General features: G+C 40.4%; 2 protein-coding genes across 3 annotated transcripts in view; both read left to right on the forward strand.

Moving 5' to 3' along the window:
* Positions 1 to 22,645, forward strand: part of LOC119503753 (zinc finger and SCAN domain-containing protein 2-like) — a 681,462-nt gene that overhangs the window by 467,409 nt on the left and 191,408 nt on the right.
* LOC119503733 (semaphorin-6D-like) overlaps positions 1 to 22,645 on the forward strand; it is a 145,356-nt gene that overhangs the window by 19,646 nt on the left and 103,065 nt on the right. For both annotated transcript variants that reach the window (XM_037795668.1, XM_037795669.1), the window contains exon 2: positions 13,321 to 13,420. The gene's annotated coding sequence lies outside the window, so the exon portion shown is untranslated. The remainder of the gene's footprint in view (positions 1 to 13,320; positions 13,421 to 22,645) is intronic.

The raw sequence follows: 22,645 nt of genomic DNA on the forward strand, positions 1-22,645 counted from the left end.
ATAAGTTGTTGCAGCGATTTTTGGGTTCATACCCTTTGTTAAACAGATTTGGTGCTAAATTTGCCCATTTCTTTTTTTTAACCACTGGAGAATTGATAAAAATGATCAATAATCCCTCCAAAATACCACATTAAGACACCAAGACCTTGAGGAACACCATAGAAAAAGCCATGCTGTGATTTGGGATCAAAAACTTTTGACATTTGGAGTTTTCTGCATTTTTCGGCAATTAGATGGCGAGCACTTTAGTTGTGTAAACTGCTCAGAAACCCCCTTATTGTCAATCTAGGTAGGAAAGCCATCCATCCTCTGAATGCTCTAGTTCTCTAGTTTGTGGCTGGAAAGTTTCATGAGGCTGTGATTATCCTAGAAGTCACCACAAGGTCATTTTATACAGTGAGGTACAGTTGGGCTTATTGAATCCACAAGAGACTCAGCTTTACAGTGAGACCCAATTTATGTAATTCAAGACTGTTTAGGGACCCCAGGATGCAGAAATATTCAAACACATCATTTTTAGAATAAGAGACAATACACATTTATACTCGTGGGTACCCATAGAACCCATTTTCATTCACATATCTGGAGGTCAGAGGTCAAGAGATCCTTTTGAGAATGGCCATGACCGTCTTTTCTCGCAGAAGTTATCGTAAATTTGGTACCAATGGATTCTTTAGGTTTCTTCTAGTTTCTTATGATACCTGTAGCTTCACTCTAGCTTTAAAACTGAGCCGCTACAGCCTCTGAAAGACAGTAAAGTCGGTCGGGATCTCGGGGGGATTGACTGTGATGGATTTCTATCTGAAAGTGAAGTGTGTGGAAGTCGTGTTTTTACAGAAATGTATGAAACCGGCGGCTTCAAAGGAAGGAAATTATTCTAAAAACTGATGGAGGAAGACAAAGACAGAACCACGACCGTCGTCCGTTTTAAAGATCCGGTTTTAATCAGCTGCAAAAACCGACTTCACTTCGACCTCCGTCTGAATCTTCTCTCCTGTTTGCCTCGTTTCTGAAGCTCATCAGCTGACGAGCTTCATCTCCAGATGTTACACCTGCTCAGACTCACAGCAGCCATGTGGTGTTGTGGTTCTAGATCTGGTTCAGATCCTGTGAAGGCCTCTTCCTGTCTGATGTGGTTTGTTGGTGCTGTGAGGAGGAGGAGGAGGGATGATGAAGGAGCTGAAGCCTTGAAGAGTATTAGGGAGAGGTTTTACTGCAGGGCATCGTTTCCTCCTCGTCGCCTCAGGATCACTTTACTGATTTTCCTCACAATCGTTTTTATTTTATTTTCATCTAAACTCAGCATCAGGTTAGAGACGGAGACGTCGGTCTGCTTGTCACGTCTAACAGTTTATTCTGGAGTAAAATATCTTGTGGATAGATTGACATTAAATGGATTTATTAGCCAAACAACATCTGGATGTCGCGGTTAAAACGGAGCTAAATGTAGTTGAAAAGGTTTGGTTATGTATCAGCTCTGAACTACGTGTTGAAGTCATTTAAATACTGTTGAAATGTTATACGTTACCTTAAAGAGTTCTACTTTTCAGTCGCTGTGCTGTCCTCGACCAGAGAAGTTCTTACTCACACAGAAGCACCACTTCAAAACATGTGTTATGTGGATTTAAACCGACCAATCACAGTAGGCTGGAAAGCCGCACGATAAGTAGCAATAAGAATGTCTTTTGCAGGTTATTGTGAGCTCATCTACAGAAACATTAACAGGCTGACGTGAGTTCCCAACTAGCCGGTGATAACAGGAAGTCAAGAGACAAAACAGGAAGTGGAACAAACCTTTCCGACACAGATCTGTCAGTTACCGGTGATTTATCTAAAGGCTGGCCAACACTAACAGATGTTTCAGATCCTAACAGATGTGTGAAATGTGAGAGAGCCAACACATAACCACATGTTGGGTTAAATTTAACAGTTTTGTTCCTATAGTGTCCGTCCATCCGTCCGTCCATCCGTCCATCCTTCTATCCGTCTGTCTGTCATTCTGTCTATCCGTCCGTCTCTCTATCCGTCTATCTGTCCATCTGTGCCACCATCCATCTGTCTATCCGTCCGTCTGTGCGTCCATCCGTCTGTATATCCGTGTCTCTATCCGTCCGTCTGTGTGTTCGTACCATTCTCAGGAACATCTGGAGGGAATTTCATCAAATTGGGCCCAAACGTCCACTTGGACTCCAGGATGAACTGATTAGACTTTGGTCAAAGGTCAAAGGTCAAGGTCACTGTGACCTTTGCCATAACTTCAGAATTCATATGTTAATTATGACAATTTCACACAAATGTCCAACAGGCTAAAATGATGACGTGAGGACATTTAGTACAGACATGGACGTGAACTGACACAAGTGATGATTCAGGATGTAGCCGTAGAAATGTGTCTCCTGGATCTGTGGGACCAGTAACTTCACTGGTTCCCAGTCTCTGTGCTGAGCTAACTGGCTGCTGCTTCATGTCGACTTCAGCAGGGTCAGTTCAGGTTTAGTGGCGTCGATGTTCTCATCCGACTCTCAGCTGGAAGCATAATCAGATTATTTCAGAAGACATTGAACCGTTCTTTTGACGTCCCGACTCAGTTACAGTCAACACATCAACAGCAGCAGGTTCTCACAAACTACACGGTTTCTGCTGGTTTCTACTAGTTTCTACTGGTTTCTACTAGTTTCTACTGGTTTCTACTGGTTTCTAATAGTTTCTACTGGTTTCTACTAGTTTCTACTAGTTTCTACTGGTTTCTAATAGTTTCCACTCGTTTCTGCTGGTTTTAGTGGCATTTATCACGGGAGGATTATCAGGTGGTCATGGACACTAGTTTTTGTTCAGTTTGACGTCATGGCTTCACTTTAAAAGCTGAACATAGTTTCAGTATTCTCTCTCTGTGTGTTTTCTGCCTCGTCAGCAGCTCCTGTTTCCTCCAGATCAGATCAGGGCGACCGTGTTAATCAGCTGCTTCCTGCGTCCCTCCCGGTCACAGCGTAGGGTCGTCACTCCCTAGCGTTCATGGCTGAGAGGTCACGGAGACGGCGGCGTCCTCTGATGAGTCTCCGGCTGCCGGTTGGAGGCTCGCCGTGGCAGATAAAGAGAGGAAACACGGTTCTCTGCTGCCGTTCAGGAATGTGAAGCGTTCCCGCGGTCCTTCTGTTTTCCGTCAGCGCGCTCGCCGCCGCCACCTGTATTTGTTTCGACGTGTGTCCTCGGCTCAGTGTGTCAGGAATGTACATTAAACCCATTAAGCTGACCTGTGTGTGTGTGTGTGTGTGTGTGTGTGTTGGCTGACCTCCAAGCTACCAGGATCGACTTGCTGCCAAACATGTGCAGGGCGGCTGCAGCGCAGTTCACACTCAAGCTGTGTGCGTGTATGTGTGTGTGTGTCTTCCTGTGTGTAACCTCTCTGCTCTCTTGTTATTTGTCGGCTCATCCTCTCGTTTTTGTCGTATCTTTATCCATTCCATCACGTGACCTTCATTTCATTTCATCACTCAAACACACTTAATTCACTCTGTACAATACACACAAACACACACGCACACACACGCACACACACACCCTCAGAATAAAGTGTGGATTAGCCCGTTCAGCCTCTAATCTTCTCTGTTAATAAGCAGCAGATTTACCTGTTCTTTACTGCAGGCAACAGAAAACCGTTTGTTCTCCGTTAATGAGCATATTAATAATAATAACAATGATAATTAGAGCTTGTTTTTTTATTCTCATTATTAATAAATTCCAGCTATTTGTGTTGATGTAAAATTCATACATCCAGTTAAATACTATTTCCTATAAACTCTCTGGAGTCCATGTTGGAGTTTCTTCCTGATATTGAGAATAAAGATGTTTAACAGGATAATAGTAACTGGAGGTGTGTTTATTGGCCTGTTCGGCTGTCAACCGTCTAATGGATGGAGTTGCTTAGTTGTCATCAAACGTTGGTCCTGTCTTCTATGGAGGACGGAACCTGCCAAAGTAAAAAATAAATAAATAAATTACTCTATAAATAAATAAATATGTCATTAATGCAGCAAAAATACTATAAAAAATATAAATGTAGCCATAAATTAATTGATAAAGTGTGATATAATTTTTACTGTTTTAATTTGCCTCTCTATTACTTATCTTTGTATTAATTATTAGTTTATTTACACTTTTGTTTAATTTTCCCTTTTGTTTATTTTTAGAATTGATCTATTTTAACATTTATTTCATATTTATTTCATATTTATTTTTAAATGTGTGTATTTATTTAAGTATTTATGCTTTTTTTTAATATTATTATATATTATATTATTTCTGCACAGTTTTCCTCTTTGCATTTCACCCCTTATTTATTCCCCAAAAAATAAAACGCATAACTATTTGCTTCGTTTCTGTCTAGCGTCCACACTCCTCCGGCGTTTTTCTAGCCCCTAAAACAGAGACGTTTGAAAACGCTGCTGACCCCGTTTTAGTTTTAAATCTCCGGGCGGGGTTGTGTTTTAGTCTGGACGGACAGAAACGGAGACCTTCTGGAAACGAGGACGCAGATGTCCCGTTGGCATCCTGATTGGGTCTTATATCAGTCATGACGTGTCCTTCCATCACGGGAACCTTTTCCGGAAGAAAACAAACGACATCAGCCTCGACCACCGGCGGTTCATTTCAACATGGATAACGAGATACAAGCGTTGCTGACCTTTGTCTCTGTTGACCTGAAATGCTTGTCTGGACGGTGATCGTTTTAGTTTTAAGACGACGTTCTAAAACTAAAACATATTAGTGTTGCTAGATAGATAGATGGATAGATGGATAGATGGATAGATAGATGGATAGATGGATAGATGGATGGATAGATGCAGCCTGAAGCTCCATCTGAGTGTTTGGGAGCAGAAACTAGACTGAAGGTTCCTCAGACGGTGTGACGGAGCCGTTTACACGTTCATTAACAGTTAGTCGTCACATGTTGCTGCTCTCAGCAGGTCTCCGTGCTGTCTGTCGCTCAGCTGCATCCTCTCCGTTAAAACACGACACCACACGTCTGTACACCAGTTTGTGAGCGAGGTGAGAGACTTAAGGCAGCCCGCGGTATGTGGAGCGTGTTGAGAGCAGAGCGTGCAGAGCGTGTTAACCCGCCGAGGGTTTAACGCGGCTGCAGTAAATCTGCATGAGGTGACGGATCTGACAGTTTTCCTGCAGGAAGCAGCGGCAGATTTGCGCTCTCCAACCCGAGGAGGCTGCAGAGTGGAACCCCCTCACGCCTCTCATGCTCCGGATTAGACTCGCTCTGCTGGATCCGCCGTGTGGAGGGTTTACATGTGTGTGTTTTCATTTCCATTAAACACACAGTGTGATGGCAGATATTCCTCTAGATGTCTGATGTATGAGCAGTAGGCTGGTCATATGTATAAACTGTACCAGGAAGTCACCATACCAGAAATGAAGTAGTGGATACCAATACCTGTTTTTGTTTTTTGGCCATGTCATTAAATGTAGCAAAAATAATATTAAAAATAAATTTAGCCATAAATTAATTAACAAAATGTGATACGAATCAATATTTCTGCTTTAATTTGCTTTTTTTAATTTATCTTTCTATTAATTCCCCTCTTATTTCTTTAGTCATATGTTTAATTTCCCCTTTTATTTATTTATTTATTTTTATTAATTTTTAAATGTATTTATTTATTTTTGCATATATTTATATTTATTTATTTTTTTTTGCATTTATTTTATTCATTTATTTATTTTTGCATTTGTAATTTATTTAATATTTATATTTTTGGTATTTAAATAATGTGGTTTTTGTATTTATTTTTTATTAATTTTTAAATGTATTTATTTATTTTTATTCAGTTATTTATTTTTGCATTTATTATTTATTTTATATTTATTTTAAAATGTGTGTATTTATTATGTATTTATTTATTTATTTTATTTATTTATGCGTGATTTTCCCTTTTCATTTCACCCCTTATTTATTTCCCCAAACTCATTTATTTTCTGTACTCTGCATGTGTCATGATGGGGTCAGAGTGCATGAAAATACTGTATGCTAGCTAGTTACTTTCAATTGAAAAGAAATATTGAATAAATGAAAAAATAATTAAACAAATAAAATATACATAATACATGCAAATAAATGCATTTTAAAAATTACTAAAAATAAATACATAGATAATTTGAAAGGAAAATGAAACAGAAATAACAATTTATGTCACATTTTATCAATTAATTAATGGTTGCATTTATTTTTAATATTATAGCTGCTTTTAATGTCATATTTATTAAAATGTATTTATTGAGTCATTTTTTTATTAATTTATTTTTGATTTTGGCAGGTCCTGTCCTCCATAGCTGTCAGATGACGCTAAACTCTATTTAAAAAACTGTAAAAATAAGAGTTCCTGAGGCCAGTGTAGTTCTCTCTTCAGTTCTGCTTTAATACGTCACTTGAATAAAATCATATTAAATGTTGTAATCATTATAATTAGTGAGGGACCTCCTCCCGTCCTCAGTTTGACTCTATGTAAAACAGGAAGTCTCCTCCAGAACAAACACAAAGGTGGAGCAGAGTGGAGCGTCTGATTCTCCTGCTGCAACCAAATCACAGTCAAATCTGATTGGACCGGCCGGTTTGCATGAAGCAGGAATATGACCCTCGCTTCACGCCGCCGTGTCTCCGTCTCCTTTATTCTTTAATTTTCTCCCTGGCTGCCTTCATTCTAAAACCTCTCCTCACCTCCGATGACTGTTCCCGGCTCATTTGTTTGAACCTTCCGGCCGCCGTCACCCACAACGCCACCCGAAGGCTCCCACACCCACTAGTGTTTCACATCCAGTGACGGCTGCAGCAGAGCGCCGCCTCCCTCCGAGGTCTCTGCCATCATGTGACAGACGGGAAGTTCTCTGAGCGCCGTCATCCGTCTGCGGCCGCCTCAGGAGGCCCAGAGAAATGTGTAGTGACTTATCGTGACTGAAGTTAGATAATAGCTTCATTTGCACACGTAATGACGGCGCTCTTCATCCCGGATGCTGCTGTGATGAGTGGCTCTTTATTGCTTCATCGAGCCGCTCGCTGCCGGCGAGTTCACTGATGGAGAGTTCAACTTCACTGACTCAAGTCTCTACTCGTCTCCACTCATTCCAACATCCAGTTTTATCATGTTGGGACATATTTATACTGTTTTTTTTCTTCATCTCGAGTGTTAATAAGTGACTATTGTGAAATCGTATAGAAATAGTTCCTCTAGAGAGAAGAGAGCAGCTCAACATCGGCTCTAATGAATTAAACTGCTTTCACATTTACACCCCGTTATCTTTCCTCTATAGCTTCAGCATGTTGGCATTAAGAGAAGTGGATTTATTCTGATGAAAGATTAACATTTTGTCCCACAGAGCTCAGTAGAGTTATCCTCTAACTGCACGCATCGATATGACCGGACCTATTGGCTCCAGTTGTGAGCATATAAAGAGATCAGGGCTGCAACTAACAATAGTTTGAGTTATAGGGATGGGTCATGAGTTTAGATTTTTGGTTATTCAATTAAAAATCAAATAATTTATGCAACTATCGCCATGTCTTAAAAAGTATTTTTTCCTTTGTTTTAACCATTTCAGGCGCCGCCTTAGTTTAATAATAAATACAAATGCTGTTAATTATTAAGATTTTTTACCGAGTTACTGGGGTACGATTTATTACTTAAATAATTTATAAAAATGTAATTTGAATAAATAAAATACACATTTTTATTATTTGTTACATTTTGTCTTACAAAGTTAAGAAAGTAATGTTTAAGTCAAGCCTGATGTTACCTTACACATAAAATAATGATCCCAGTCACTTCCACACAGTGAGGCATACAGCTGATTAGTTAAACACTGATATCAGATCGGTACTCGGTATCGGCCGATACCCAAAGCCCAGGTATCGCTATCGGTATCGCGACTTAAAAAGTTGGATCAGTGCATCTCTAGTTTGTGTTCCTCGATAAGAAATGATTTTCTCTGTGTGTGTGTGTGTGTGTGTGTGTGTGTGTGTGTGTGTGTGTGTGTGTGTGTGTGGAATAACTACACTATGTTAATGGAGACAAATAGATTTGGTCTCGTCTCCAGTTTCAGAGTGAGAACATGAAGCGGTGTTCAGGCCGTTAATGAGCCGACCCCGTTCACTCTGTGTTCACGTGTGGGAGCCGCGCTGCAGGGGCTGCTGGGTAATGGCGTGCAGAGATGTGTCAGCTGTGATTTAAATGAATCCGTGTGCTGCACATTGAGATCAGAGAGAGAGTAACGAAGCGTCAGCAGCACATTCTCCGGTTTTATTTACTGCTGCTGCAGTTTGTCTCCGAGCTGACGACGACTGTGAAAGTTCATTAATGATGAAGTGAAACAAAGTGAGTCAGTCTGCAGGTTCAGACCAGACGGCAACATCCAGGTCTGAGAAGTGATGCTGAAGTGCCTTAAACTGTCGTGCTTTCTAACAGCCAGCAGGGGGCGACTCCTCTGGTTGCTAAAAGAAGTCTGATTGTATAGAAGTCTATGAGGAAATGAGCCTACTTCTCACTTGATTTATTACCTCAGTAAACATTGTAAACATGAGTTTATGATCTCAATCACTAGTTTCAAGTCTTCTTCAATACAGCATGATGTTCATTTAGTAAATGATGGTCTCATTTAGAGTCAGATAGACCATAAAGCAGGGGATGCTTTAGGGCGGGGCTACCTTGTGATTGACAGGTCGCTACCACGGCGTTGTCCGGTCTGGAAGTTGTCTGTGTTTTCGTCTTACAACTTTAACCCTTTCACAGTGTGTTTTCTGTTCATGAAAGTTAATTAATACATTAAGGTCGCCTGAAAATGTCTTATTCAGCGTTCGGTTGTACTTAGCTCCACCCTCTCGTGTCACTCTCAGCCAAGATGGCGACAGCTAAAAACACAGATGGTGACGGCTAAAAACACAGATGGTGACGGCCAAAGACCAAGCAAGTAACATGTACACCAACTGATTCAGGAAGTAGCTCCGGTACGACTTCGTAGCTGCTCTGTGGTCAGTGAGAGGGTTTCTCTGATTCCAGCATTTTGCACGGTTAGTCTGTTGCTTGGTCCACCACTGAAGTCCAGACTGAAATGTCTCGAGAGGTTTTGTTCAGACCTTCATGTTACATTTTTATAAGGCTGTTTGTTTTCAGACACAGCTCGCTGGGAACTGGCTGGAAACTAGCTGGGAACTGGCTGGGAACTGGCTGGGAATTGGTTGGGAACTGGCTGGGAACTTGTTGGGAACTGGCTGGAAACTAGCTGGGAATTGGCTGGGAACTGGCGGTGAACTGGTTGAGAACTGTCTGGGAATTGGTTGGGAACTGTCTGGGAACTGGCGGTGAACTGGTTGAGAACTGGCTGGGAATTGGTTGGGAACTGGCTGGGAACTTGCTGGAAACTGGCTGGGAACTGGTTGGGAACTTGCTGGAAACTGGCTGGGAACTTATTGGGAACTTGCTGGAAAGTGGCTGGGAATTGGTTGGGAACTGTCTGGGAACTGGCGGTGAACTGGTTGAGAACTGGCTGGGAATTGGTTGGGAACTGGCTGGGAACTTGCTGGAAACTGGCTGGGAACTGGTTGGGAACTTGCTGGAAACTGGCTGGGAACTTGTTGGGAATTGGCTGGAAACTGGCTGGGAACTGGCTGGGAACTTGTTGGGAACTGGCCTCCTTGCAAGTGAGATTATGAATCTCAATAGGATTATCCTGGCTAATTAAAGGTTAAATAAAAATAAAATTTAAAAAAGCTTCTCCTCAGGATGAAGTGTTTGTTCTCAGCAGATATTCCTCTTCTCTCTGTTATTTCCCTCCAGTCTCTCTCTCTCTCTGTACGTTTAGGAATCAGAGCTCAGATCTTTGAGACGGTTGAACTCTTGCAGATGTGTGAGATCTGCTCATCTTTCTTCTTCTTCTGAGATCCCAAAGAGGAAATTAGTGTTGAGCTGCCGACTCCCTTTATAATGTAATAACTCTTGTAATGTGTAACACACTGCTGAGGTGAACTGAGAGGGTTTTTCTTTGTTTGATGACTCTGTTATATTCGGTTATCTGCAGGCTGACTGAATAATAATAATGTTTCTCAGACTGCTGCGAGCTACAAAACTCTGCAGTGAAACAAACAGCTCCGTTTTCCAATTAAGCAGCTAATTAAGGCTGAGAACCGGAAAACAAACGTCTGGTTTGTGGCGAAGAGAGAATGAAATATAGTGCAAGCAACGTGAAATGAGTGAAATCTATTTAATCATATATAAATGAGATCCAGAGTCGTCTCATTCCAACAATTTGGAGTTTATGGTCTCAATCACTAGTTTCAAGTCTTCTTCAATACAGCATGATGTTCATTTAGTAAATGATGGTCCCATTTAGAGTCAAATAGACCATAAAGCAGGGGATGCTTTAGGGCGGGGCTACCTTGTGATTGACAGGTCGCTACCACGGAGTTGTCCGGTCTGGAAGTTGTCCGTGTTTTCGTCTTACAACTTTAACCCTTTCACAGAGTGTTTTCTGTTCATGAAAGTTAATTAGAAAAATGTCTTATCCAGCATTCGGCGACAGTTAAAAACCAAGATGGTAACGGCCAACAAAACAAGATAGCGAAGGCTAAAAACCAAGATGGAAAACCAAAATGGCAACGGCCGAATTAAGCAGCTAATAAAAGCTGAGAACCAGAAAACAAACATCTGGTTTGTGGCAAAGAGAAAACAAAATCTAGTTTAAGCAACGTGAGATGAGTGAAATACATTTCAAATATTTAAATGAGAGGAAATCAGATCCTGAGTCTAACAGCAACATCTGCTGTCTTATAATACCGTCCTCTCTCTCTCTCTCTCTCTCTCTCTCTCTCTCTCTCTCTCTCTCTCTCTCTCTCTCTCTGCAGTCTGAGCTCATCAGCTGCTCACTTAACTTCACTTTAACAACGTTTCACCAGCAGTAAACTTCAGATTTGTGCTCATTCATTTGCTCAGAGAGCCAAACAGCTGCTGGACTTCTCTGAGCTTTTCACTTGAAGTTGTCCAAAGTGTCCAAACACTCTGAGCCCCGCGGCCTGAATCCTGAGCGACGCCGTTGTTTGATTCTTCACTCCGCTGGATGGATTTTCTGCTCGTCTGCATGTTCCGGACTTCAAAGGTCTTCTGAGGCGCCCCAGATGATGCGGCAGGAATACATAAAATACATAAAATACATCAACGCAGTCGTCTTCTGAGGGAAACTTCAGACTGGCAGGCAGCTGCTGTCAGAAATACTCAGGACATGTTTAAAGAAACGGACTCACACTGTCAGACAACTTCATCCAGACATCAGAAGACCTCACATGATCCACTCAGAGGGTTGTTTGTTGTGTAAAATGTTCTGTTGACTTTGTAGAGAGAAGTTCCCATTCACTTCAATACAGTCAGTGTTCTAGCTGGTCACGGCTTCGTTTTAAAGTCCAATTAATATTTTCATTAATATCAATTACATATATCGGCTTATTAGGGCCATAGTAGGTAAAAAAATAATAATTCAGGAGCCGGGGGACGGGGGTAATATCTCGAAAATTTGCTACTTTTTTCTTGTAAATTTAATTACAAGTTTAATCTGAGAAAGAAGTTTTTTCTCTGAATATTACCCCCCTCTTGCTGCTCCCATGTTGATAAGAGTATTAAATACTTGACAAATCTCCCTTTAAGGTACATTTTGAACGGATAAAAAAATGTGGGATTAATTTGCGATTAAATATGTGAATCGATGACAGACCTACTTTATATACAACATTTTTTCCAAGTGCCCACAAGTGTTACCAGTATAAGTAAAAAGAAGGTTCCACATGCTATAATCTACATATTGAACTATTTACATGGTCACTACTTACCTCTCTTCTTGCACAGCCTGCAGTTCAGTCCAAGTTTCACTGATTTGTTTGTCAGGTGATTGTCGGTCTCAGTCGAGTCACTCATGGCTTCACAGTTTCACCGAGGAGTGAAGAATTTCATGTTTTTTACAGGATCTGGTGCAAACGGTTTATTTTTGGCGAATTTTTAAAACGAGACAATTAAATAAAGTGATTTTGATTAAATATGAGTATTTAAAGCTTAGCTGTGGTTATTTTTCCTGATGGAAGTGTTCGCCACACATGATTCGTTCAAGGACTGTCGGAAAATGTGAAAATCGGATGATAATTTCAGTTAAACGGTATCATTTTGGTGATTTTTGTCTGGACCGCAGACGCAAAAGTCTGTCACTGAGTGATGAAGTTACATGATTGGTTGGCCGAGTGTTGGAGTTTCCTCATTGGCCGTTGCTCTTTCAAAATGAAAAGGCGGAGACAGTCCTTTGTTCACGTTATCAGCGGTTCCTCTCACCTTCGCGAAGGATTGCCTCGCTTTCCAGCATTGGACGCTTGACGGGCTGCCACTAGATGCCTGATTGGACGAACGCTTTCCCTCCGTGGGCTTCTGCTCCTATAGCTTTCAAACCGGAACCAACATGGCGGCTCGTTTGGAAACTTTCTTCTCTTATTTCATGAAAATAATTCACCGAAATTTCTGAAAACATTTTATGTGAGAAATAATCCATGCAGTCGATAAATCTGTCTTTATTTTAGATCGATAACGGTTAGTTTAAAAGTTTCTCTGGAGTTTCCAGAGGCGGCGAGTCGCGTGGGACGCCCCTGATTTGAATAAAGTAGCGGAGACCTCAACATTATGCAAATGAAGAGCGGCCGACGTGACGCCCCCGTCTCTCGAATCTCGCCGCCACGCTACCAGAATACATTGCACGGCTGCTTAGACATAGACGATGGATGGGACGCGTGGAAAGGACGGAGGCTGTGGACACGTAGCGCTGGATTTAACATCATAGATCGACCACTGACTATTAGTGAAACAATTTAGCCACAATTTCACAGACTGACGGTACACGGTCCAGACATTTACTCAGTTTGGACCGAGCCTTGTTGAAAGAAAACATGCTTATAGGGTTCAGATGGTTATTTAACATATATAACTTGTTTTTGATACTGGGGAGGAATCTGTCTTCTTTTACAAAACTCCAAAGTTTCAATGAAGAAGTTGACAGTTCTTGATACGTGGACACCTTTGTGTCGGTATCAGCTGCACTCAGATCATTCTTCCTCCTCTCTGTGTGTGTTCAGACTCGGATATGAACCTGATCTTCCAGTCCGCTGTAGTCTGATCTCTCCGTGTCCCAGTTCTCAGGGAAACCCTGCTCCCTTCCCACAATGCATTTGGATAAAGATGAAAGCAGAGCCTGGCTTCCCTCCTGACTCCATCTCTTCTTCTCTTCTTCTCTGTTCCTCAGATTTCTAAACCAGAGGAGTGACTCAGGACGGGATCAACACGTCTTCTCTCTGATTGGCTCTCCTGTGAAGCTGCTTGTGATTGGACGTCCTGGATTCAAGGTAAGAGACATTTCTATCTGAAAACGTTGTCTTCATGTTTCTCCACATTTAGTCTTTGGGAATCTCCCTATGTTCTTTTCTTTTCTTCAGTATTTCCACCCTGAAACTGAATCCCTTCTCTTTTTTTTTTTTTTTAAATAATGACATGAATAAGGTATATTAAATAAGGTATATTAACTTTGTTTTAAGGATTTATTACCAGATAAACAGACCAAATTTCACACAGTTTGTTTCCATGTTTGAAGCTGTGGAGATTCCCATGTGTTCATGAACGCCTGCAAGTTTTTCAGATACAATAAGATTTATTTTAAGGGGTAAGTGTCATCTCATCTTGCATGTTTTAATATGTAAAGGATTGTAATATATATCTACATGGATTAAGGTCAGTTTAGGAGTTTTTGATACCTTACAAACCCCTTAATCCATGAAGTAACCCATTTAAAAAAAAAAACTAACTAAATATAATACAAACCAACATCTGAATACCAGAATATTAATTGCACCTGAAAATAATTCAGAGCCACAAAATCCACCTTAAAAACACCTTAAATTACTCCTTAATTTGTACTTTGTTAATTAAGGGCATTTAAGAGCAAAACTTTATAATAACTATCATTTATAAATGTTAAATTAACAGTTAATTAAACTTAGTTAATAGTTATTTTACTGTTAACAAACAATGATTAATAATGTTTACTTATTATTATTAATGCTATAATCTCTGTTATTTTCATCATTAGTTTGTGTATATGAAATAATGAGTTTATTATTTATTATTATTTATTCTGATTACATCAGTAAACTATTATCAGTTTAATGTTGCACACATTATAACATTTATATACAATATTAAGTATTTGTTAGTGATTACTACATTATTTGTAAACCTTTAAGAAACCGTTTGCAAAACATCTTTAAACATTACATAGATAAACGGACCATAAACTAATTATTATTAACCATTGACAAAATACTAACTATCTAAATAATGTTTATAGATGCTTTACAAAGTATTAACTTTTTATGTAATCATTAATTTGTAAATGATAATGTTTATAGACAGTTTGTAAACCAGTTGTTGATCATTAATAAAGTGTTACAAATATATACTATATATATAATGTTTATTGATGTTTTACAGACAATTTCTTAAAGGTTTACAAATAATGAAATAAAAAAAATTGTATAATGTGTGCAACAATTAACTGTTAAAATAACATCAATTATAAAATTACTAATAATTAGTAAACATGAATTATCATTAAGCTGTTTGTTAACAGTAAAATAACTATTAACTAAGTTTAATTAACTATCAGTTAACCATTTATTAATAATGGTTATTATAAAGTGTTACCCTGCCGGTCATAAAGAGTAAAGGTTAACAGACTTAGATTAAACTGAGACTCGGTGCAGGAAAACAAAGGAAGAGTTCCTCTCTAATATATTTACTGACCTGCTTCCTGTTCAGGTTCAAACTAATCGTATCGTGTAAATTGAGAGTTTCTGCTCCGGCGAGCAGGAAGTGTTTTATTTATAGTTTAATAAAAGTTCAGTCAGAAAAAAAACAAAGCGACCCAAAAAAAAAATCAGGTCAAAATAATCTGAAACTCTTTAATGTCTTTATTTCCTCTGTTAGTTCACTCCAGGAAATAGTCTGGTCCCGGGAAAAGAGACAAACTACAGTTCATGTTATGAAAGTGTTCGTGTGTGTGCAGCTGTTAGATGATAAATTACAGTGATAAATGAAGTAAACACTGGAGGATGTGTACAGTGTGGGTGTGTGTGTGTGTGCCTCAGGGTTTGTGTGAGTGTTTGTGGCTTTGGGAGAGTATGTGTGTGTGTGTGTTGGAGTTTTCCCAGAGTGCCTCGGGGCGATGCAGGGATCTCACGGGAAAAGCGGAGGTTAAAGATCTGTTTGAACTTGAAAACACACACAGTTAAGATAAAGATCTGGAAGAGAGATCAGAGCAATAAAAAGATCATTAATTAATCGACTGTCACGTTTATTTGCTGTTGCAGCTGCTGGCATGTTCTAGTCCTGACGAGACACTACGGGTGGAAAAACAATGGATTCACCTATGTATCGCAATTTTATTTACCATTTTGAAACAGATGTTTTAATGCCAGAATCGATATATTTGCTTCATTTGAGTCTATGTGGAGGTAGAAGGAAGTTACCCCTTTTATTGTTGTAGTCTGAGTAACGTCACGTCATATCCGTTCCGTATCTGTCAACCGAAACAAACCACAACAAGCCGAAACTAGAAAGTATAAAACGTTGGAGGTACAGCATGGATCCGACCTGCACCCTCACATGTTAAATCCAGCGTGGTAAACACTACACATCCAGTAAAGGATGGAAACACTTTGGGTTTCACACGTTACAGGAAAAGCAGAGCTAGATATCACGTCTAAAGCTGCATGCTAACTCTGTCATGGACAGGAAACGTTATCGTATCGCGGTAACGTTGCGGTCGAGCCGGCCGTCGCTTTCGTCTCCGTGGTCAAATGGGCGACGCTACAACTGTAGAGCACCCAGATACTGACATTTATGTTAAATGCATTCAAACGGCCCCGATGGAGCTGACCATGGATGGATAAAGAGAACGGAGCTGACGGGAGAGCTAGAGACGTCCTTGGGCGGCTGTGGCTCAGAGGGTAGAGCAGGTTGTCCACCAATCGGAAGGTCGTTGGTTCGATCCCCGGCTCCGGGTCACATGTCAATGTGTCCTTGAGCAAGACACTTAACCCCAAATTGCTTCCGAAGGCATAGCCATCGGTGTGTGAATGAGTATTTAGATTAGATCCTGATGGGCAAAGTTGGCACCTTAGCAGCCTCTGCCATCAGTGTATGAATGTGTGTATGAATGTGTGTATGAATGTGTGTATGAATGTGTGTATGAATGTGTGTATGAATGGGTAGTGACATAGTAGTGTAGAGCGCTTTGAGTGGTCGGAAGACTAGAAAAGCGCTATATAAATGCAAGTCCATTTACGATAACAAGTGTAGAGGAACACCGCTGGGTGTGTGTGTTATGTAAGACGGGTACATGTTGTTCAGCAAGTTGATGTTTTTGCAAGTTTTAATGCTGGAAGCGTTTCTGAAAGTCAAACAGCTTCTTTCTTTCTCTGCAGCGGCTCTCTTCAATAGAAATTAACTCTTTCAGGTCACAACAACACCTTCCTCCTCCTTCTATTCAGATTCTGTCTGTCACTGAATAGGTCCAGTAATTTCAGTCACATTCTAGTTATATGAGTTCTGTTTAGTTTCCGTCAGTCATTACAACTTGAAGTCATCTATTATTGAGTTGATTCCACCAGACTGTGAATCCAGCTGCTCGTTCTTTATCGCTGCTGATCACTAACATGCTGCTTCCTGTCTGTTTTAACTGGAGACGAAACTTTAACGAATATCTGGAGGATTCAGACGGTCGACAGATGACATCATTCCGTCTTTAAACGTGAGAGATATCCAACTAAAAGTAACGTTGATGTTCCATTCAAGACTGCTGTTGACCGCTGTTTTGTTTTTCCAGGTACGTTAGTGACATTTTTGATGATTGTCACGTGTTTTTTATTGACGTTTTCCGTAGTTGTCTCCGTACGTGTTTTACTTAGTTTACGTATTTATTTTAAGCCCAACCATGACGTTTTCCCTTACCCTAACTAAGTGGTTTTCTTGCCTAAACCTAACTGTTTGCGTGGCGTACAAATGACACGTGAAAATGCTAAAATGCGTCCTCATGACACAATAAAGGCCATGAAAATCCCTCGCTTTGAAAGGCATCTCCACAACTCTGCTGCATTCAAGGCTCGGACCAAGGCCAGAAACAAGTTCAGGGACAAGAGGGTGGATGTGGGAGAATTTTAACCTGAATGTCGTGATATTGTTTAATCACACTGTTTTTATTTTGTTACATTGTTTCACCGTCTCATTTTTATTTTATTGTAGCTTTTTTTTTGTTTCTTTTTTTTTTTACCTTACTTTTTTTAGTTTTTAGATTAATTTTTATTCTATATATCCATTTGTTAGATTTCATCTGGAGCTATGGTATTTAAGAATATCACTATACGTTGCACTGTGTATGATTGATTGTATATGTTACTATGAAACTAGCCATTGAGATTATAAACTCATGTTTTGGTTTTTAGCCGTCGCCGTTTTGGTTTTTGGCTGTTGCCATTTTGGTTTTTGGACATCGCCATCGTGTTTTCTTGGCCGTCACCATCTCAGTTTTTGACCGTCTCCATCTTGTTTAGCTGGAAATATTCCAGATGTTTTGTGCATCATTTTAGAGAAAAGTCCCTAAAATGAATAGATTCTGTATCTTTGTGATCTCTATTAGAATTTAAAATAAAGTTTTTCTGGACAACCAGCCTGAGCTTGTAAAGATGGATCCACCTTCTGTGTGAGGAGGTTTCCTGTGTGGGCGGACAGTAGGTGGCGGTTCAGTTGTGCCAGTACCTGAAGCGGAGACGATAATGAAACGGTGTGTCGGCTCCTCTTCTTCTCTCTCCGATGGCGGATGGAGTTTGACAGCGGCAGTGTCTCGTCGTCCTGACGGCGACCTGCCTCCTATTTTTACATGAGCTCGTCAGACGCCCGCTGAGAGCAGCTCTGATGTTGGCCTTCGTATTCTCAGCGTTTCATCTTCTGTCTGCTCCTCTTCGTCGCCTCACTTTGTGGGAGTTTCATTGGAGTGACAGCAGATTAAATATCAGTTAGAGGTGATATCTCGTTCTGTCACTTCTAGAGAGCAGGTTGTTGTGTTGAGGAGGGAAGAAGGTCAGCTGAAGACGTGTGATCGGACGAGAGCTTCATAAATCAATGTTGTTATCGGTCGTTGTTAAAGAGAATATGTCAACGGTTTGTAGATTCAAGAAAATAAGTTTCAGTCAAAGTCAGGAGTCAAATCAATCCAAACATAAAAACAGATTCAAATAGTTAATCACGATTAATTGCAAATAATCTGGTCAAAATGTACTTTAAAGGGAGATTTGTCAAGTTTTAATTTTAATTTAATACTCTTATCAACATGCGAGTGGGCAAATATGCTGCTTTATGCAAATGTATGTATATATTTATTATTGGGAATCAATTAACAACCCAAAACAATGACAAATATTGTCCAGAAACCCTCACAGGTACTGCATTTAGCATAAAAAATATACTCAAATCACGAGGTCAAGGGACCCTTTTGAAAATGGTCATGCCAGTTTTTCCTCGCCAAAATGTTACGCAAGTTTGGAGCGTAATTTAGTTAGGTTTTCTAGTTTCATATGATACCAGTATCTTCACTCTAGCGTTAAAACTGAGCCCGCTGTTTATTGGAATAAAGATTTAGGGAACTGAATGAAAGAAGTCAGGACTCACAGATCAACATCTGTAACATCTGTTAAACAGAAGAAGTTGCAGAAACAAGAGACATATGTTGTTGTTGTTGTTGTTGTTGGGAGTGTCTGCAGCGTACTGCGCTGTGATTGGTTCATTCTGCTTCGTGTTACAGTCTGTTATCACCAATAGAATGAAAGTTGAAAACACCAATAATAAAAGCTTTAGTCGGCTATTAGTTTCTGTGTGGTTGTCTCCAGGTATTAGCCACGTCCCAAAGGCTGAAAATTAATAGTTTCTCTACTTTTTAATTCCTTTTTATCCAATAAATACTAAAAGGCGACTGCAGGGTCACTGATTAATATGATGAGGGAGCGAATCAACAAAAAAATAAACTATTGTTTTGCTGAATTAAAAGCATCTTTGGCTTTAATAAGTTAATGTAAATGTCTTTGTTGCTCTTCTTCTGCTGCATCTCATCCTTGAGGACTTCAAATATTAATATTAATCAAACTGAAGAAGCGTCTCGTAGGAGTTGGTGTGAATCAGACTTTCGGGGTGTTTGGTGACCCCTCGGTGACCCCGTCAGAGAAAAAGTGCTGCTTCAGATTCAGGACAAAGATCTGAGAGAAGCCGAGCAGCATTTGGTGGTTCGGTTTTTAATTTGGCAGGATGGAAAGTGAGACTTAAAGCTGTCATCGACACGAAGGTTTGGCAGGAAATGGATTTATCTGTCGGCAGCGTTTGAGCCAACAGGGTCAGCTGTAAAAATACTAATGAATATTTGCCGTCCCGACGTTCTCCTGAGGACTAAAAGAGCTCTTCATCAGCAGTTTAAAACTAAGTCCAACAGTTGAAACAAGTAGATGGTCCAAACGTTTCACAGACAGATGAGAGACTGAACTGTGAGCAGGTAGGTTTATTAAAAGCTGTGTTTTAAATCTGTGATAACTGAACACAAACATAGCAGATATTTGAGACTGATGCATGTGGCAGCTATCTGTATGGTTCCTGTTTGGTTTGGTTAATGTTAGAGAACGCTAGAGAATGGTGGTGGTGGTTGTTAAAAGGGTCGGTAGTAGATGTGAAGACATCATTTCAGATGGTGCTGGTTGTTAAAAGGGTCGGTAGGAGATGTGAAGACATCATTTCAGATGGTGGTTGTTAAAAGGGTCGGTAGTAGATGTGAAGACATCATTTCAGATGGTGCTGGTTGTTAAAAGGGTTGGTAGGAGATGTGAAGACATCATTTCAGATGGTGGTTGTTAAAAGGGTCGGTAGTAGATGTGAAGACATCATTTCAGATGGTGCTGGTTGTTAAAAGGGTTGGTAGGAGATGTGAAGACATCATTTCAGAGCGTCTGTAACAGCATCACTTCCTCCTGACAGATACGAGTCTCTCAGGAGGAGGAAAAACCACCTTGATGATATCATCTCTACCTTTCTGGTTGTAATCTGTCTCCTGTGACTCTGTTAGAGTATCACTCTAAATCTCTCCACGTTGGCCTCTCAATGAAATGTGTTGCTGCTTGTTGGTTTTTATTTTTAGGGAAGGATTCCTTGTTGTGGTAGTTTATTGCTGGTTATCGGGGTGTAAAGGTAAAGTTGTTCCCAGAGGAGCTTTCTGAAACTGCTGAAGCTGGATTCAACAATGTTTGTCTTTGAGAAACATTATAAAACACATGAATATCATATAATCAAATATAGATTGATGGAAAACCATCCTGTTATTTGACCAAAACCTACAAACGTCCGCTTTAAATACTGTTTCATTTAATTTGTTTGGACATGATGTCCTGCGTTGGTCACTGATGGCAGCAGTAGGTTAAGAGTTGATGTGATAGTTTGTTCCGTCTTGTTATTGTTCGTGCAGGTTGTTGCTGGTTTGAAGCCTCAGACGTGACTCCCATAAAACAAACCGTTATTGTGGACGTGGCCTCGATTCTGAGACTTTAAAAGGCTGAAGGGGTTAATCTCCTCCTGTGTGTGTGTGTGTGTGTGTGTGTGTCCTTGAGCAGTTGGTGAGGGAGGGGGGGAAGCTGTTCGTCTGTTTTTGGATTAAATCCGATAAGATTCGACCTCCTCCCCGTTTCCCTCCAGACTTCATCCCCCCGCCTGGAAAACCTCTAAACCCCCCAACGCTTGTGTGTGTGTGTGTGTGTGTGTGTGTGTGTGTGTGTGTGTGTGTGTGTGTGTGTGTGTGTGCGCGTGTGTGTGTGTGTGTGTGTGTGTGTGTGTGTGCTTCCTCCTATCCAACACCAGCAGATGATGTGTGCTGCCATGTGAAGGCATGTCGCTAATGCTAATGCTAATACTAATGCTAAGAACACTGACATGAATGCTTTAACAGCTTCCTGTTGGTTTGTAACCAGACTGAACAGCTGGAGCTGCTGGAGTTTAAACATAATAATACATCATCATTTATTAGTTGATTTATAATTTGTATTAAATCTGAATGTGTAAAGTAACTACAGATGTTAAATAAACATCGTGGAGTAGAAGTAGCAGAAAAATAGAAAAACTCAAGTAAATACAATATAACATGTATACAAAAGAACAAATTCTTAAATATTTATTTTAATATTTCTCTGTGATCATAAAAAGTGACCAAAATTTGATGCTACCTAATGTTTCATGAATCACCTCGATCTCTACCTGTCTCAATAATTCATATTTTACAGCAACAAGCTGTTGACAACGTATCCTCATATAACAGTTTGTATGATGTCTTACGAAAAATTATACCCAATTTTTCGTCCGTTTTCCAGCAACACATGTCAATTTTCGCTCTTTTTTGTTATGCAACATTTTCCCTCTTTTAGCTCTGTTTTTGGTCTCCACCACCGACTCCTGAGTGTCTCTTTAGTTGCTAGATGCTCCGCTATGTTCACCAGCTGGTCTCTAACGTGGTCTGTCTGCTGTTTGCTGCTACAGTTATCAGAGCTTGTTTGATGGAAGTGATTTAATGTCAGTCTCCTCTGGATCTAAAACATTTCCAACGTCTTTCAGTGTCTCACAAAACAAATCCTGTCCTGCTGGCGTTTGGTTCAGTTTGAACCCACTTTTAGAAGGTTAGACTACTAAGAAGAGTGGCCATGATAACTTGATAGCTAATGATAGCACTTGCAGGTTCACTACCACCATGAATCAGAGTCTTTTTCTACCTGTCCTCCTGGTCTCGTCCTGCCTGCTTTTTGTCCCACTTTTTTTCTCCCTGAAAGTTTCGATCTCCGTCTCTGACCTGGTTTCCTCCAAAACAAAATCAGCTGCGTGTCTGTGTGTGACGAAGTGGAAATGAAGGGAAGTAGATTGTGAAGCGTTGGGGGACCCTGCTATTGGTCATCCGGTCCTGGAGGTGGCCCACTTTGAGCCGGTATGATTCATTTGTTTTTTAAAACCGTGTCCCATATTGTGAGTTTCCATGTCTGCCCCAGAAAACCGGAGCTGAGGAGACTCCAAATGTTAGACGACGTGCCTCGTGTTCACCTGGGAGTTAAAAAAAGAGACGACAGATCATTACCTGAAGGTGATCTCTGAAATCTGGAGGGTCCGGTCCGTTAAAGTGTTCTCATTTTGTCAAGCGAGGACTTAAGAGGCTCGATTCAGACTCCCTGTTGGAGGGGCGTCGCTGCTTCCTGCTGAATAAATGACTCCACGCTGCAGTTAAAGGATCATTCCACTGTGTTCCTGTAGTGTTGCCCGTCAGACAATAAACATCCATCACAGTTTAAAGTCCAAGTCCTCTTTAACTTTGACCTTCTGTTCTCACTGTAGTCGTGTTCCCAGACTGGAGTCCTGGGATGAGTCTCAGTTAGTGTTGGAGTACTCGAGATCGCTCTTGGTCTCAAGACCACTTTTTGAAGGTCTCGGTCTTCTCTCGATAGGCTGACTTT

This window comes from Sebastes umbrosus, chromosome 15 (genome assembly GCF_015220745.1).
Source record: "Sebastes umbrosus isolate fSebUmb1 chromosome 15, fSebUmb1.pri, whole genome shotgun sequence".
In the NCBI taxonomy this organism is placed as follows: domain Eukaryota; kingdom Metazoa; phylum Chordata; class Actinopteri; order Perciformes; family Sebastidae; genus Sebastes; species Sebastes umbrosus.